Source organism: Rhincodon typus, chromosome 46, assembly GCF_021869965.1.
Source record: "Rhincodon typus isolate 14 chromosome 46, sRhiTyp1.1, whole genome shotgun sequence".
NCBI classification, from domain to species: Eukaryota; Metazoa; Chordata; class Chondrichthyes; order Orectolobiformes; family Rhincodontidae; genus Rhincodon; species Rhincodon typus.
The window spans coordinates 5,891,569-5,904,547 of record NC_063377.1 but is presented as its reverse complement, the minus strand read 5'-3'; the positions used below and the strand labels follow the sequence as shown (position 1 = coordinate 5,904,547).

General features: G+C 44.4%; 1 protein-coding gene and 3 non-coding genes across 7 annotated transcripts in view; 2 read left to right on the top strand and 2 right to left on the bottom strand.

Moving 5' to 3' along the window:
- LOC109923055 (toll-like receptor 13) overlaps window positions 1-12,979 on the bottom strand; it is a 35,380-nt gene that overhangs the window by 17,996 nt on the left and 4,405 nt on the right. The window contains exon 1 of one of the 4 annotated variants that reach the window (XM_048620333.1): window positions 6,657-6,743. The exons of the other annotated variants lie outside the window; for them this stretch is intronic. The gene's annotated coding sequence lies outside the window, so the exon portion shown is untranslated. Of the gene's footprint in view, window positions 1-6,656; window positions 6,744-12,979 lie in introns of those variants that run through there. 4 annotated transcript variants of the gene reach the window in all.
- trnai-aau lies at window positions 11,035-11,108 on the top strand. The gene has a single exon. It is a non-coding gene; the product is annotated as a tRNA-Ile (tRNA).
- On the top strand, window positions 11,378-11,459 carry trnas-cga. The gene has a single exon. It is a non-coding gene; the product is annotated as a tRNA-Ser (tRNA).
- On the bottom strand, window positions 11,645-11,718 carry trnai-aau. The gene has a single exon. It is a non-coding gene; the product is annotated as a tRNA-Ile (tRNA).

Below are 12,979 nucleotides of genomic sequence, written 5' to 3'. Positions count from 1 at the left end.
CTGCTCCTATGATGCTGCTTGGCCTGCTGTGTTCATCCAGCCCTGCACCTTGTTGTCTCGGATTCTCCAGCATCTACAGTTCCTACTATCAGTGATAGTGGAGGGTTGCTTTTCAGACTGGGGCCTGTGACCAGCTATGTTCCACAGGGATCAGTCCTGGGTCCACTTTTGTTTGTCATTTATATAAATTATTTAGATGAGAATATAGAAGGAATGGATAGACAGCGTGCGGATGACACCAAAATTGGTGGTATAGTGGACAGTGAAGAAGGTCATCTAGGATTAGAAAGAGATCTTGATCAATTAGGTCAAGGGGCGAAAGAATGGCTTATGGATTTTAATTTGGATAAATGCAAGGTATTGCAGTTTGGTAAAACAAACAAGGGCAAGACTGCAATTAAATGTACGGTGTTGGGTAGTATTATAGAACAGAGAGACCTAATGGTTCAGGTACATAATTGTTTGAAGTTTGCGTCACATACAGATAGGCTGGTTAAGAAAGCATTTAGCATGCTTGCATTCATTGCTCATACCTTTGAGTACAATAGTTGGGACGTTATGTTGAGGTTATATGGGACATTGGTGAGGCCTCTTCTGGAGTACTGTGTCCAGTTCTGGTTGCCCTGTTATATGAAAGATATTATTAAGCTGGAGAGGGTTCAGAAGAGATTTACCAGGATGTTGCTAGGAATGGAGGGTTTGAGTTATAAGGAGAGTCTGGATAGGCTGGGACTTTTTTCACTGGAGCATGGGAGATTGAGAGGTGACCTTGTAGAGGTTTATAAAATCATGATGGGTATAGATAAGGTGAATGGCAGGTGTCTTTTCCCTCGGGTGGGGAAATTCAAGGCGAGGGGGCATATTTTTAAGGTGAGGGTGAAAAAGATTTAGAAAAGTCATGAGCGGCAATTTTTTTACAGAGAGTGGTTCATGCGTGGAATGAACTTCCAGAGGAAGTGGTGGATGCGGGTACAGTTACAGTTTTTAAAAGACATTTGGATAAGTACATGAGTAAGAAATGTTTGGAGGAAGATGGGCCAAGCGCAGGCAGGTGGGACTAGATTAGTTTGGGATTATGGTCAGCATGGATTGGTTGGATTGAAGGGTCTGTTTCTGTGCTGTATGACGCTATGACTCTATGGTTGACTAGCCTGTTTCTGTGCTGCACCATTCTATGTTCTAAGTTGTAAATTAGAAACAGATTGTTTATGCTATATTTTCTTAGGTATAGGTCTTGGGGTGCACTTAAATTCAAAAGGTAATTTTGTCCTTCACATGGTTGAAGATTCCACTTTTCAACAAAGGAGGCGGAGAGAAAATAGGCAATTACAGATCAGTTAGCCTGATATCAGTAGCATGGAAAATGCTAGAGTTCATGCTGAAAGATTTAATAGTAGAACACTTGGAAAACAGTGAGATGATTGGACAGAGTAAGCAAGGATTTACGAAAGGGAAATCATGCTAGACAAATCTACTGGAATTTTTTGAGGATGTAATTCATAGAGTTGATAAGGGAGAGCCAGTGGATGTAGTTTACTTGGACTTTCAGAAGGTTTTCGATAAGCTCCCACATATATGCAGCAAGATATGGACAATATCCTGGCTGGGGCTGAAAAGTAGCAAGTAATGTTCGTGCCACACAAATGACGATTTCCAATAAGAGATAATCTACCACTACCCCCTTGATGTTACCATCAACTGAATCTCCCACTATCAACATCCTGTTAACCAGAAACTTAACTGCACAAGTCATAAATCCAAATGGCTACAATAACAAGTCAGAGGCTAGAAATACTGCAATGAATAATTCATCTCATGACTCCCCAAAGCTTGTCCACCATTGACAAGGCACAAGTCAGGAGTGTGATGGAATATTCCCCACTAGCCTGGATGAGTACAGTCCCAACAACACTCAAGAAGATTGATACCATCCAGGATAAAGCAGATGACTTGATTGGCATCTCATCAACAAATATGCAGTCATTCCACCTCAGTAGCAGCAGTGTGTACTATTTACAAGATGCACTGCAGAAATTTACCCTAGAGAGCACCTTCCAAACCCATGACCACTTCCATCTAGTAGGCCAAGGCACCAAACACATGGGAACACCACCCTCAGCAAATACACATCATCCTCTCTTGGAAATACATCCGATGTTCCTTCATATTTGCTGGATCATAATGCTGGAACTCCCTCCCTAAGAACAATATGAGTCTACCCACCGCACACAGTCTGCAGTGTTTCAAGAAGCCAGCTCACCACCACCTTCTCAAGGACAAACAGGGACGAGCGATAAATGCCGGCCCAGCCAGCAACACCCACATCTCATGAGTGAATTGAAAAAAAAAAATTGGGACATAAAATTAAAGTGTGTGTGATTGGGGATCGTGTACTGACATGAGTAGAGAACTGGTTGGCAGACAGAAATGAAGTGTGGGAATAAATGGGTCTTATTTCCAAGTGGCAGGCAATGGTTAGTGAGGAGCTGCAGGGATCAGTGCTTAGACTCCAGCTATTCACAATATATATTAATGTTTTAGATGACAGAATTATATGTAATATCTCCAGGTTTGCGGATGTGCAAAGCTGCGTGGGACATGAACTGAGAGAAGGATGCAGAGATATTGCAGTGTGATTTGCAAGTTGAATGAGTGGGCATGGTAGATGGAGAATAAAGTGGACAATTGTGATTTATCCACTTTGGTAGCAAAAACAGGAAGCCAGATTATTAACCTAATGGTGCTAGATTGGAAAAAGGGGAAGTGTGATAATACCTACATGACCTCATACATCAGTTGCTGAAAGTAAGAATTGCAGGTTCAGCAGGCAGAGCAGAATGCTATGATGGCCTTCACAGTGAGAAGATTTGAGTACAGGAGCAGGGATGCCTTTTTGCAATTGTGCAGGGCCTTGGTGAGACCTGAAATATTGTGTGCAGTTTCAGTTTACTTACCTGAGGAAGGGTGTTCTGGCTATGGAGGGAGTGCAGCAAAGATTTACCAGTGATTCCTGGGATGGCAGAACTGATGTATGAAGACAGGCTGGATTAGTTAGGATTATATTCACTGGAGTTTATAAGAATGAGGTGGAATCTCAGAGAGGCCTTTCAAATTCTGATGGGAATAGGAAGGGGAAACACAGGAAGGATGTTCCCGATGACCAGAGAGTCCAGAATCAGCCATGATCTTATTGAATAGCAGTGCAGGCTTGAAGGCCTGAGCAGTCTGCTCAGATTTTCTGAAGAAGGGTCTAGGCCCAAAACGTCAGCTTTCCTGCTCCTCTGATGCTACTTGGCCTGCTGTCTTAATCCAGCTCTACACCTTGTTATCTCAGTCTGCTCTTGTTCCTTGTTTGTATGTCCACGTAGAACATACAACATACAATATAGAACGGTATGTAGAACCAACAGTCATCATTTAAGATTGATGGGTAGGCCATTAGGACTGAGATGAGGAGAAATTTCTTCACTCAGAGAGTGTCGGGCCTGTGGAATTCTCTGCTACAAAAAGCATTTGAGGCCAAAACACTGAACGTTTTTAAGAAAAGGTTAGATATAATTCTTATGGCTAAAGAGATCAAAGGGTCACGTGAGGACTCTGGGTCTGTATTCAATGGAGTTTAGAAGGATGAGGGGGGGATGTCATTAAAACTTACATAACACTGAGGGGCCTGGATAGAGTGGAGATGGATGACAGGTGGGAGTACTGCCTCCTCTGGTTGAAAAGCCAGTGGAAAATCAGACAACTGATGTCTTACAGGAAGTATAGAATGTAGAACATAGAACAGTACAGCACAGGAATGCGCCCTGCAGCCCACGATATTGTGCTGAACATGACACCAAATTAAACTAATCTCTTCTCAAAACATAAAAACATAGAACAGTACGGCACAGTACAAGGCCCTTCGGCCCACAATATTGTGCCGACCTATTATCCTACTTAGATCAATCTACCCTGCATACCCTACATTTTACTATCCTCCATGTGCCTATCCAAGAGTCGCTTAAAAGTCTCTAAAGTATCTGACTCCACTACCACTGCTGGCAGTGTATTCCACACACCCACCACTCTCTGTGTGATGTTGTCGAGGGGACAAAATGCTCTGGGGCAGAGTTTTCCAGACACAGCCGAAGATTTTGGAAGGGCAGACAAAGGGAAATTATTAAAAATTCAGCTTTCTGTTCAGGAATGTGGTGGGGGTGGGGGGTGGTGGGGGGAGGGGGTGGCGGAGGGGGTGATGCGGGTGGAGTCGGGGAGAGCAAATAAAGTTTTGCTCATAAGTTCTTGGAACCTTTCGTGCATATCAGCTTTTCCCAAACTTCATGGTGAGAAGCTGATTTACATTCATTAACATGTCATGAATATTTATTCATGTCCCAGCCCTCAGGAATGATGTGCATGGGTGCTTAATCTAATCCTAGACAAAAGCTAGAACCACATATGTTCTCAAAAATATGTGAGTTGTGTACACAGAATTCCTACAGTGCAGAAACAGGCCATTCAACCCATCAGGTCTGCACTGAGTGCATCCCACCCAGACCCAGCTACCCACCCTATCCTCATAATGCCACATTTCCCATGGCATATCCTTGTACACTATGGGCAATTTAGCATGGCCAATCCACCCTAGCCTGCACATTTTTAGACTCTGGAAGGAAACCAGAGCACCTGGAGGAAACCCACACAGATACAGTGAGAACAGTCAGTTACCCGAGGCTGGAAACAAACCCATGTCCCTGGCACTGTGAGGCAGCAGTGCTAACCACTGAGCCATAGTGCCACCCAAATACACTTCCCACTGCCTCAGGAAAGCTGCCAACATAATCAAAGAACACTCCAACCCCAGTTATACTCTCTTCCGTCAGGCAGAAGATACAAATGTGTGAAAACACGTACCAATAAATTCAAGAACAGCTTCTTCCCTGCTGTCATCAGACTTACGAGCAGACTCTGCATCTTCTCTCTAGCTGTAACTGCATATATTGCATTGTGTTCTATTACCCTGATGCACTTATGTCAGATATAATTTTCCTGGTTAGCATGGAATACAATGCTTTTCACTGTATCTTGTTACATATGACAATGATAAATTAGATAAAACCAAATTAAATATATCGCAAATAGTCTTCTCCCTTCAAGCTCTTTGATACAAATATCTTCAGCCCCTTGGATCCCACATCGCGAAGCCATTTCTTTGTGCAAACACCCACTGTAAGCACCTCCATGTTGATCAGTTCATGGGAAGTTACAATCAGATGCGGCCTGGCTTCTTGTTGTCAAAAGCTCACAATGTCAGCATCTTACTGGGACAGCAAACAAAGCGAGCCACAGTGGCTAAGCCTAACTGTGGTCAAGCAACTGAACTTAAAATGGGGAGCGAGTCAGAAGGCTGTCGTTTGTGGTTTTGTCCTTGTCCTTTGTGAGCCTTTGGTGAAATGGTATCAGAGGTGTGGGCTCTCCGATTTGCGATGTAAGGTCAGTGACATGAAGGTGCATGAACTGTTTGTCGTACAGTCATAGAGGTTTGCAAACACAGGAAGAGGCTCTTTGGCCCATCAAGTGTGCACCCGTCAAAAACAACCACCTAACTATTCTAATCCCATTTTTCAGCATTTCGCCCAAAGCCTTACATGCCTTGACATTGTAAGTATTCATTTAAATACTTTTTAAATGTTATGAGGGTTTCTGCCTGTACCACCCTTTCAGGCAGTGAGTTCCAGATTCTCACCAAACTCTGAGTGAAAAAATGTTTTGTCACATCCCTTCTAAATCTTCTGCCGCTTACCTTAAATCTATGCCCACAATCATTGATCCTTCACCTAGGGGAAAGATTTCTTTCTGTCTTCCCTATCTATGTCTCTCATAATTTCATGCATCATCTGTCTGTCTCTCTCTGTCCCAAAGGAAAATAACCCCATTCGATCCAAACTTTCTTCATAACTAAAGCTCTCCAGTCCAGCAACATCCTGGTGTCAATAAGTTAAGATCCGTAGTCTCAAAAAAGAAGATTCCACCCAGAAAATTCAATGTTCCCAGTATTTGGCTGGAAGACACATCTGCTTATCTAATACAGCATACTGGACAATAAATCTCCCCATATAGTAGCCAAACTAAATCTATTACCTTCATCCACAGTCCTGTCTTAATTACAAACCGATCTCACTGCTTTGCTGTGTCTCGATAGCACTGTGTTTCTTTGAAAGAGACGTTAAATTTAAATCCTATCGCTTTGTACATTTTTCCCCCTTTGCTTCTGCTTTGGAAAGTTACTGCTGAACCTTCCTGTATTTCAGATCACAAGAAACGGAAAAACCCTAAATTGCTTCTCATTCTGTTTTCCTGATTTTCCTCAATCTGTCCCCTCTCGGATGACCGACGCTGCAGCCGGTGGGACCCTTTCTTCCCGATTGACGGGACCGAAAACACTCCCTTGCGATGACTCGATCGATTTCCCTCTTAGCTTTCTCCGCTCCGCAGAGAACCATACCAATTTCTGCCCTGTAACCACACAAAATGAAGTCTGTCTAATCCCTAGACCCGTTCTTGGAAATCCCCTTCTGCATCCTTTCCGAGCGTTGACTTCAACACATGACAATAACACAACACTATCTTTTGAAGTTTTGGTACTTTGATCACTGAGAGAGAATCAATCTCACCTGTGGCTGGAGGTTTGCCCTGTTGAGTCTGGAGATTTCAGAGATGACAATCCAGACACAGTGCAGTTATTTTGCAATGACAGACAAAGAGGATGTGTGTTAGAGGCTGGAAGTTTCATCTCAAAAAGGAGGAACAGCGAGTGAAAGTTGACCTCGAGTGGTGGATGACAGTAGATACAGATAGGCTGTGGTCATGTGCTATCTAAACTGTGGAATCCAACGGATACAACATCAGCAGTCCCAGTTTTACGTTTGATCACAGTTTCATTTTAATAGGAGATAACAAGATGTAGAGCTGGATGAACACAGCAGGCCAAGCAGCATCAGAGGAGCAGGAAGGCTGATGTTTCAGGCCTAGACCCTTCTTCAGAAATGGGGGAGGGGAAGGGGGTTCTGAAATAAATAGGGAGACAGGGGGAGGTGGATAGAAGATGGATAAAGGAGAAGGTAGGTGGAGAGGAGACAGACAGGTCAAAGAGGCGGGGATGGAGCCAGTAAAGGTAAGTGTAGGTGGGGAGTTAGGGAGGAGATAGGTCAGTCCAGGGAGGATGGACAGGTCAAGGGGGCGGGATGAGGTTAGTAGGTAGGAGATGGGGGTGGGGCTTGAGGTGGGAGGTGGGGATAGGTGGGAGGAAGGATAGGTTAGGGAGGCGGGGACGAGCTGGGCTGGTTTTGGGATGGTGTAGAGGGAGGGGAGATTTTGAAGCTTGTGAAGTCCACATTGATACCATTGGGCTGCAGGGTTCCCAAGCAAAATATGAGGTGCTGTTCCTGCAACCTTTGGGTGGCATCGTTGTGGCTCTGCAGGAGGCCCAGGATGGACATGTCGTCTGAGGAATGGGAAGGGGAGTTGAAATGGTTCACGACTGGGAGGTGCAGTTGTTTAGTGTGAACCGAGCGTAGGTGTTCTGCAAAGCGGTCCCCTTAGGTACATATCCCTTTGCTTAACAAAATGTCACTTGTCTCAGATTTTAAAATTAGCAACTGATCTAGCACCGACTATCACTTGTAGCAGAAGAGTTCCAAACCTTTACCACTCTTGGAGTGTAGAGTTGCTTCCTCACATCTCTCCTGAATGGCCTAGTTCTAATTTTGAGACTATGTTTCTCCTGTCAATGCAATCCAGCCTCACCCTCTTTCCATTTAGGGTCCTAAACCCATACTGATTCAGTCTCTACCCAACCCAGAGCTGCTGACATGTTGTTACAGAGGGCTCAGATACACTACCTCAGCACCAAGGCCAAAGCACAGCTTGTACTCTCCTGTTCTGCCCTGTCTAGTATTTCTGTGTGTTCTTCTGTGGGACTCAGTATCAGACTGAGTGAGAACAATTAGCTCAACACAGCCAGGCCAGCATTTTTTGCCAGTCTCTAATAGCCCCCTGGGAAGATGGTGGTGAGATGCCTTCTTGAACTGCTGTAGTCAGTATTGTGTAGGGACACCCTACAATGGCTTCAGGTTGGAAGTTCCAAAATTTGACCCCAGCAACACTGATAGCATTTCCAAGTAGGTATAGTGTATACCTCAGAGGGGAGCTTGCAGGGGGTGGTGTTCCCATATATCTGCTGCTCCTGTCCTTCTGGGGGTAAAGGTCACAGGTTTGGAAGGTGCTGTTGAAAGAGAGTTGCCAAAGTGCATCTTGTAAATGGTACACATTGCTGCTACTGAGTGTTGGTGGTGGACGGTATGGATTTTTGTGGATGGAGTGCCAATCAAGTTGGCAGCTTTGGCCTGGATGTTGTTGAGATTCTTGAGTGTGTTTGGAGCTGCACTTGCCCAGGCAAGTGGAGAGTATTCCATTAACGTCCTGACTCTGCCTTACTGATGGTGGACATGCTTTGGGAGGACAGGAAGGGAGTTACTTGCTGCAGGATTCCCAGCCTCTGACCTGTTCTTGTAGGCTCATTTCAGAACAATTTCTGGTCAATAGTAACCATTAGCATACCTGGGAATTTCCTGGTCTTAGCTACCATGGATAAGATTTGTGAATTCAGCAAAGGCCTGAGCACTGAAACTAGTGCTACCCTGCTCTATGTATAGTGGCATAGTTCTGTCGTGGGTGGCGACAGTTCCTCAGTTCCAGAGTTACAGCTACTCAGGGATGTGAGTTTCTGCTGTTGATTTTCACGGAATGGGCCAATTCTTGACCCACAGATCTTTTGGCACATATTGCAGGACGTCCCTCTGACCCCAGGAGTGAGGGAAGACTGCATTCACTGTGTATCACTGATCCCGGGAAGAAGTGACTGATCCTACTGCGTTCGTATCACTGAATGGAGGGAGAGGAGACTGACCCTACAGTATCTGTATCACTGACCTTGGGGAGAGCAGACTGACCGCACAGTATTATCACTGACCCCAGGGAGAACAGACTAACCCCACTGTGTCTCATCACTGACCCCAGGGAAGAGCAGACTGAATTCACTGTGTCTGTATCACTGACCCCAGGGGAGAGCGGATTGCCTGCACAGTATCTGTATCACTGATCTCAGGGAGAGCAGACTAACCCCACTATGCCTGTGTCACTGACCTCAGGAAGAGCAGACTGACCCCGCTGTATCTGTATCATTGAATTGAGGGAGAGCAGACTGACTCCACTGTGTCTTGTTATGAAGTTGTGCAGAGTATTCATGAATTGGAAGGCAGTAATTTAGAATTTGTTTGTAAAAATGATAGTGGGGGAAAGCAGTGTGTGGTCCATTTAAGAGATTGTGCTTAGTCTGTGCTTGAAAGTTTACAAGCATTGTACACAGAGCCCCAGAATTGAAATGAGCATATCAAAAGGCCACAGTTGGCAGGCAAAACAGCAGTTTTATTTTGATATCAAGATAACAAGTTTGAATTTAGTTAATTAATTTAAATCAAACACCTAGACACAGAAAACCAATTAAATTTAAAACTGATGGTTTTGGCAACCTGAAACCAATCATATTATAAGAAATTGATGTGTTATCGGGGGGTATATAAGACGAGGGTTTTTGAAAATCGGGGTGAGAGCCAACTGTCATCTGAGAAATAGGCCCCGAGCTCTCACAAGAAATCACTAAGCTCTCTAAGAAAGCACCATCTATCCGAAGAAGGTACCGTGGCATTTTAGCTCGAAGTCCTCACCAAAGAAGTTACAAAGAAAAATATCCCTGACAGCAGAATCAGCGGAAGAAAGGCATTTGTGGTGTAACGGAGAAGGCAGTATTTGGAGAGTTTAAGTTTTAATTTATTGTTGTCTTTCAATTAGGTTTGCATAAATGGGACTTGTGTTTATTTGAACAGCAGTCCAGTAGAATGTAGGCTGGTTAGGGAGTAGTTAGTAGTCTGAGGAGGAATTGTTCGGTTTGTTAGTAATTCTGTTAATTTGTTCACTGTTAGGGTCAAATAAATAAATTGTTACTTGTTACTTATAAAGTGGATATCAGGGATTTTCTTTCATTTAAGCACTCTTTTAACAGATTATAAAAGCAAGGTGAGTTTCTGAGTGTTTCAGGTTTAATTATTAGAAGGGAACCTCTATTCCCTGCCATAACAGATTGGGCCTTATGCTTCGGATTATCTATCAGAGGGGCTCGACTTTCCGTTCTCTGTAACAGTCTGTATTTATTGAACTGTGGGAGAGCAGACTGACCTCACTGTGTCTGTATCACTGACCCAAAGGAGAGTAGGCTCACCCCACTGTGTCTGTAGGTGGTGAAGAAAGCAAATGGTATGTTAGCCTTCATTACGAGAGGAATTGAGTATGGGGAGGGGGATGTCTCGCTGCAATTTTACAAGGCCTTGGTGAGACCAGACCTGATATATTGGTCTCCTTATCTGAAGAAGGATGTTCTAACTATAGAAGGAGTACAGCAAAGGCTGATTCCTGGGCTCACAGGACTGATGGATGAAGAGAGACTGGATCTGTTTGGACTATATTTACGAGAGTTGCGAATGAGTAGGATGATCAACCAAGACCCTCTTGAATGGTGGAGTAGGATTGCCTGGTCGAATGTCCTAGTCCAACTCCTATGTTCTTAAAAGACATCTGATTGACCTGCTTAGATTAGAAGTCAGGGTATCTCTTCAGCTGAGAGAGGAATGTAGGAGCAGAAAACCTCTGAGTGAAAGTTTGTGATGTATTGAGTGAACTTTTGAGTGGAGGGTGTGCTGTTTTGCGATAGAGAAGTGCCTCAGCAAGTGGTACGGTTGGGATTTAGTAAACAAGCAGTGTTGCAGTGTCAGTAAAGCCTTCACAGCGACAGAGAGAGAGTGGTTGCAGTGAGCTGCGATGTAGTTACATATTTCAGAGGGAGTCACTAAAGAGCTAAAATTGCAATGACATTTTTCCAAAACTTGCAACGCCCACACTAAATCACAGGATAATTGACAACGCCGGAATACATAGCGTGGCCGGTTAGCTCAGTTGGTTAGAGCGTGGTGCTAATAACGCCAAGGTCGCGGGTTCGATCCCCGTACGGGCCATCTCCAATTTTGCACCCAGCGCTTAAGTTGAAGTTAACCAGGCCGTGTTAGTCTCTCTTTTTACAGCCTGCTGCTGTAGATCGGCGCTCCGAAATCGGCCTTCTGAACCTAGACAGGAGAGCTTGCTTTGTAAAAGAAAACACACTGAAAGGAGGAGGAAAGTAGGAATGTAGAGGGTGAAAACCCCTCTACTTATAGAGAAAAAAAGACAGTTGCCAAGGTCTTGCTGCTTGCTATTAATAAATAAAATGCAGCGTTTCTTTCCTGTAGCTGCGATGGCCGAGTGGTTAAGGCGTTGGACTCGAAATCCAATGGGGTTTCCCCGCGCAGGTTCGAACCCTGCTCGCAGCGGACTTCACATTTTACAGAGCCACTCAGACATCTCCGACTGCCGCTTTGAATTAAATATTAAATTCTGCGAGGTCCTCTTTGCAGTATCCGGCACAGTTCTTTCTATTTTGACCCACATTCTGTCCCCATGCAATGTTAAACCCTTAGTCTGGATACAAACGACGAAATAAAATAATTAGAGGCGATGGCCCGTACGGGGATCGAACCCGCGACCTTGGCGTTATTAGCACCACGCTCTAACCAACTGAGCTAACCGGCCAATTTGGGTTACCGCTGTTGCACAGAACTGCCACATTAAATAATTCTGAGATTGTTTTCCTCTATTACTTTCACGCAGAATTATTACACCAATTCGTTGCTCTCATTCAGAATTGCTACAACCCATTATTAGTCTCATTCCAGAATTGTTACACTACAGCACCTAGTTTACTGCACTCACAACATGTTGTGTGACAGCGCCTTATTACTCAGAATTGTAACAGCTCTTGATCACTCTCTCAGAACTGTTACAAAGTGGTTTGCAACTGCTTTCTCCAGGACCGCAAGAAACCACAGAGAATTGTGAACACAGTCCAATTCATCATGCAAACCATCCACTGAGTCCATCTATACTTCCCGCTGCCTTGGGAAAGCAACCTACATAATCAAAGACCCTTTCCCACCCCGGTTATCCTCTCTTCCACCCTCTGTCGGGCAGAAGATATAAAAGGTTGAATGCACATGCATATAGATTCAAGAACAGCCTGCTCCCTGCTGTTATCAGACTTTTGAATGGACCTCTCAGATGTTAACTCTGACCTCTCTCTCTCTCTCTCTCTGCTCCTTCTCTGCAGCTGTAACACTGAATTCTATACCTGTTCTGCTACGCTGATGCCCTTTGTATGGTATGATCTGCCTATATAGCATGCAAAACAACACTTTTCACTCTATCTCGGTACATGTGACAATAATCAACCAATCAATCAATCAGTATCTTAGAGTCAGGGAGATGTACCGCACGGAAACAGACCCTTCAGCCCTACTCGTCCGTGCCAACCAGATATCCTAGATAAATCTCGTCCCATTTACTACCCAAGATAACAAGGTGCAGAGCTGGATGAACACAGCAGGCCAAGCAGCATCATAGGAGCAGAAAGGCTGACGTTTCGGGCCTAGACTCTTCGGGTCATCCAGCTCTGCACCTTGTTGTGTCGGATTCTCCTGCATCTGCAGTTCCTACTAACTCCCATTTACTAGCATTTGGCCTGTACCCCTCAAACCCTTCCTACTCAATAGATCCATCCAGATGCTGGAATGAGCTGCCAGAGGAAGTAGTGGAGCATGGTACAATCACAACATTTAAAAGTACCTTGTTATTCCCATATCCCTTAATCCCTCAGCCACAACAGCTATATCCACCTCCTTGAAAACATATAATGTGGTAGTGAATTCCACAGGCTGCCCAGTCCCTGGGGGAAGAAATTTCTCTTCATCTCAGTCCTAAAAGGTCTTTAATCTATGACCACAGCAGGCCAAACAGC